Source organism: Symsagittifera roscoffensis, chromosome 4 (assembly GCF_963678635.1).
Source record: "Symsagittifera roscoffensis chromosome 4, txSymRosc1.1, whole genome shotgun sequence".
Lineage (NCBI taxonomy): Eukaryota > Metazoa > Xenacoelomorpha > Acoela > Convolutidae > Symsagittifera > Symsagittifera roscoffensis.
In genome coordinates, this window is record NC_087065.1 from 63,016,979 (window position 1) to 63,022,978 (window position 6,000).

Genomic DNA, 6,000 nt, shown 5'->3' on the forward strand with positions numbered 1-6,000 from the left:
AACAGGGGATTTAGTGTGGATTGTTGACGAACGCAGCTCAAGGGGACACTACCCTCTGGCTCGTATAAAAACCCTTAATTACGGAAAAGACAACATAGCCCGATCCGCCATAGTCACCATCCGCTCCGGGGAGCTAACTCGACCGGCCGTAAAACTCGCACCTGTTTTCGCTCCTTTGTGCGCGGAAGATGTTCGCGCTTAAATTAGTCTTAAATTAATGACGTCATTATAGCGCGAAAGTGAAAAAGCTAAAATTAGATTTGCTTAGACAAAAAGGCCTCGAAACTACTGGTTTAGCCGATTAAGGTCAGTTTGCCATCAAAAATGTTTATAGATTTTTGAGATTGTTGGAAACCGTTTGATAACATGTTAACCGAAAAATGATTAACTCATTGTTTTCAGATATTACTTGTTCTTCATATTATCTGCTTAAATTGCCGATAATTTACAGATATTGAAGCAGGTTTTTTTTAGATCTTACAGGATACGAGAGTGCGGCACATAAGCAAAATTTTTATAAGGTTTTGTGATAGCTCCACTAGTAAAACTTTTTAAAAAAAAATAAGACAAAAATGTATGCGAGTTTTGATAAAATTTCGGAAAAATAATTTAGGTCAGGATTATTTAAAGCATGTATTTATTCAAATTTTTAATTTCCAACTGAAGGTAATGAAACTCTATCACCATGCGCCGATCTAGGATCCAAGGTTTTCTTGAGGGGAAGGGAGGCGGCGGACTTTGTTTAATTTTTGAGGTCGACCAAATTAATTTTTTAACTCAGAAAATCTATTTATCGACCTAAAAAAATGTGGTATTCACAATCCGCCTGGCGATACAGTTTAATTATCTTCATTTCGAAATAAACGTTTTGAATAAATACGTGCTTTAAAAAATTGTGACCTAAATGATTTTTCTGGAACTTTATCAAAGCTCACATAGACTTTTTATAGGGGTTGAAGTTCGTTTTAAGGTACCAAAGGGCTGAAACTATTCAGGATTTTTAATTACAGCTCCGTATGCGTCTGTTTTTATATCATTCATTTTTTCTTCCATTCGTTATTTTGTAAGCTTATTTAGCGCAAGACAAAACGCTTCAGAACCAGTTGACTTCAAATGAGAAAAAAAACCATCCAGCTACAAAAACGCAATTTACAACTTTTTCAGTGCTTAAGGATCTCAGTTCCACAAAACACCTTTTAGAGGTCAAGTGAACATTTTGTTGCATAACTATTGTGTTCCAAAAGGTGGTCAAAAAGAGATTAAAATACATGTGAACTGTTTTTTTTGTTTATTTCTTTAATTTTTCACATTACTTTAAAATCATAAAATGGAAGCAACAGCCAATCAACTTTGGTATACATACTTCATGTTTCGTAGAAGTTAAAGCAAAAACTATACTCGATACTGATTGAACAAAAATTAAATCAAGGAACAAAAATGTATAGGAATAGAAAGTTCAGATGACAAAAAAAATGTTAACTAAGAATTAATAAATAAAGCCACACAATGTGTCCACCAAATTTATCTTTGCTTAGGTTCGATCACACCAGTTAAAATTTTTGTCTTTTTTGGTGAACGCTAAAACAAAATTATGAATTATTTGATGTCAGGGCTATTAACGCTTTAAAAAAACATAAAGCAAAAGCCAGTGAGCTCTATCTTCTTGGCCCTGAAGTAGAAAAAAATTGCTTTAAGATGATAAAACTCTTGACTCCCAGTGAGGTGTTCAAATTTAAGCGGTCCCATGACGTGGTAAGTACAAAAAAATTGGGTTAAGGATTCCATTATGAAATATCGTTGCGTAAAAGCTCGGTTACAGAGAGAAGAAAGTGGCATATATAAGTTAGAAGTCAACGGATCTTAACAATCTCAACTACTAGGGCATCTACTATAAAATCTCCACCTCTATTAATAAGTACAGTAAATTAAGCTCTAAGGCATTGTTTTGATAATTTTTTGTTTTTGCTACACTCTGATTGGTTGGAAAATTGACTAACTGAACCTAATTAACCATCTCTCTTTTTTTGAAAGCGCGGAGATTGTTAAGAAAATTCAAGACAACTTAGAAAACATCGAAAGGCCAAAAAGCAAAGCTGAGATATCTTGAAAGAGGTGGAAACTGCAATAAATAAGTTGAACAACAGAAGATCATTTGGTAATGATGACATTAATGACAAAAAATTCAAATTTTGTATGCCAGTAATTTCAGACATAATTTGCAGTCTTTTTATTCAGTGTAATTGCAAAAAAATTTTCTTGAGAAATTTTTCTTGGAAAAAGATATTTTCTCGAGAAGCGAAGATTTATTATTTTTCTTAGCTCCTTCAGTATAACATTTCGAGCAAGTAGTTTTGAGAAAGTACGTTCAACTTTAATCAGAAAAATCATGTGTGGAGGCTTTGCTCGATTTCACTAAATTGATTTGAGATGGGTGGAATTGAAAAATAATTGGTGAATGTTGCTTTGCTGATATCAAAAAAGCGTTCGTTACCATCAATCACGATGTACTAAAAACAATTTCTCTATAAGAAATGGTTATAGATGTCATGTTCATAGTATTCCTAAAACTTGCTTTGAAACAGAAATTGATTTGTTGAAACCGATTTTAACATGTGATGTTGGCGTTATTTGGTGAGTGGTGTCCCTCAGCAATCATTTTAAGAATCACTTTTTATATTTTTTACAATTGACATTCCAAACTTAGTTGATAGATCTAACATAGTGCTATTTGCTGATGACAAAATGAAATGCAACAAAGAACAATTTGCTGTAATAAAATGAAATAGTCATTAGAAAACGTGTAAAATTGGTTTCGTATAAACGGTATAAGAGTTAAAATTCTAATAGTGAAATTCGGTCGTGACTTATTGAAAGATTTTTTTATTTTTGGTACTTCTGTTCAAAGTGCAAATATTTTTGGGGTGTTTGCATTAAACGAAATTAATTTCAACCATATTTTTGATACGTTTTCGAAAAAATTATCCGAAGTTTTAGGCATTGTGTAAAAAGCAAGATATTTCAACTCCTAATAACAGTTGCATCACTTTTGTAAGTTTTTTGTGAATTCGAAAAACAGTTACGGTTTTCTAATTTTCGACAAAACAAAGTGCAAACCATGCTAAACAAAGGTTTCCTAAGCCCGGTGTTAGATCATTGTTTGAACATCCAGTGGAGCAACTAGGTTCGGCTGGCTTATGAGCTAGCCAGATTATTGAAAAGCAACAGCAAAGTTCGGTCCAAGAATTGAAACCTTATCTATTTGAAGGTATTTTTCCGAACTGGCTACAAAGGTTGGGGCATTTACTTCGACCCTTGGTTCCGCGCCTCTGAGAGAGTGATGACACGAAATTAAAAAACCTGAAGAAGCTTCTAACTGGGAAATTCAAAGCGGTTATTGTCGAATACAGCTTTCTTGAAATTCTATACAACGATGCAACTGCTACTCTGCGGAGAAGTTTTGGCTCAATTTTTATAATTGTTGGGTATCATTTGACTGAATTCATGATAATTTTTAAAGTGTGACCCATTTAAGCAAAACTGTCAAAAAAACTTCTACCAAAAATTGAAAAAAGCTCGTTCACGCCGTTTCGTTAGGCAAAATTAGGAGCAACCCAGCATTTTAGAAGTCAATGATTGGTTGAAGAAGAAAGCGGAGAATCGCAAAATTTTGCGCACTATTGGTTTTAAAGCTAAGACGAGAGAAACTGTTAAACCGAAAACCACAAAAAGCTTGCATTAATCTCATTGGGCAATAACCCTTCAAAGATAAGCCTAAATATCCACCGTGTCAAAAGCATTATCAGTGTAAATGAAAGCATGCTCTTAAGTCTTGCGCCGCGTTCAAATAAAGGAATGCCACTCACAGGTTATAGTGTTGAGTACAAACTTTGTTTTGAATGCGCCAAGGGTAACCATAGCTTCCGTAATCGCACAAAGGCAAAAAAATGCCCGGAACAGGACTGCGGTTCTGATAGGATTTTTCCACCGAAGGAAAAAGCGCCAAGTAAACCCAAGAAGTCATAAACGAAGGATTTTGAACATTATTCTACTCATGCTGCTGTAGAAAAGGCGAAAGACAAAGATGCACCAAAAAGACTTAACAACTGCAACAGAAGGTGTAGCTAAGGATGGCAACAGTTACCAGACGTTGGTCCTTTGTGACCGTCTACACACTCGTGGGCATACACTTCTCTGACAAGCAGCTAAGAAATGGTTGATGAGACAGTCAACTTTATAGTCAGTGGTTTCAATGCCAAAAATGTCATCAAAACTCAGCGGGTCAAACTCAGTGTCTCGTCCAAACCAAATAACGCGAATATATCTGTATTTATTGAGGCTCATGTGAAAGTTAACATCCAAATTTCTACAGAGTGTATCAACATTCATGGGTTGCTTGATAAATATTCTCACGTAGCTTTTATAAAGCGCACAGAGAGTAGTAAATTTGAAAGTTTAGAAGTTTTGATAAACAGTATTACTACTACGCCGTCCGACTGACTGAGTTTTCTTTCGAGGAGATTCTAACACACCATATTCTTTCCGCCATATGAGAGCTTGGGATACGCTAAGCCATCTGCCGGATTCGTTTTGAGTTCTTCAAGTATTGTGTCGAAATTTTTTTTAAGTGACAGGGTAAAATCTTGGCTTGAAATGGAATCGTATGGCGCATTCATGTACGACAATGCACATTCTAACGCTAGCAAATGCGCTTTATCCATGTTCAATTCATTGACAATTCATCTTGCATAGGCTTTGGGCTTTTTAGTCTACCTGTCAGTCCGCCTAGTAGTTATTTATCATGGCTTGCTAAAGTTAAAGGTTTCAAGCGAATGTTGAGTAAAGACCCAGAGCTACGCAGATAAAAAAGAGGACATCAAAGAAGATCGTACCTGCACCGTGGAGCTGATTGATCTACGTGCGCGAACTGATCGCGAGTGATAGCTTCCGCACAGCGCAGCCTTAAGCCAAACTTTGAAGCGGATTAAGGTGAGCCGAGTCCTTAACGACACTACTGAGATTCAATGCACATCTTCAAATCAACCCTTTTGGTGGGCCCAGACTTACTCTATAACCTGATGTTTGTACTATCGGGCTTCAAATGGCCTATTTACGCTGTCTTCTCTGTTATAGATGATACATCTTCGGCGCACGTGACCCACCGTTATATGGGAACTTGGCTTTGCAAAAAAACTAAAAAGGATAACATATCCGCATATCACAAAACAGCAGCAGTGGTTTTCGAAAATTTTTCAATGGATGATTGCTTGGAGTTGTTCAAAGGCATTGAGCAAGCACTGAAAGTGAATCGCGATTCGGTTCATTTAGGTGGTTTGTTTTGACAAAGTTTGTCAGCAATGCCGATAAAACTACTCTAGCAATGAACACCAAAGTCAATTAGACACCTTCACCCGCTAAAAAAGAGACAATGATGAACGAGCCTCACATGGCGTAAGTCCTAATTGGGATCATGTTAGTGACATATCTGTTGAGACTCGAGGCTCAGATTGCGCTCTCGATAAAGCAATAACTCAACTTTTGAGTTTTCTGCTTTCGTTGTTCCGCCTTATTGCGTTAATAGTCCTTTACACATTGATGGCTTGTCTTTTAATAAGTTACCTTTGGAGAATAACTGGCCAATTTGTGGACGATGATTTACCAAACGATTTTAAGGAGCAGTTTTTCGTGACACCTTGGCCTCCCTCTATTCCCTCTATTAGGTCAACTGACAATTACTTGCAGTTATTTCACAGTTACAAATTTTTTTTCAAAGTAACAACTTAGTGTTTTAAGAGTTTGCTTTCGGTTTTAAGTTATAAAACTTTGTGGTTTTGATCGATTAAAAAATCTAAAATTTATTGATTGGGAGATTTTTTCACCAATGAATTATTTTAAATAATTGAAGTGCTTCGAAGCGACTGTTTTTAGATTTTGGAGTTTTGGGCACCAAAAGTGTCTTTTTTTAGCTTGTAAATTCTGAGTGTTGTCAATTTTCCTGCCGTA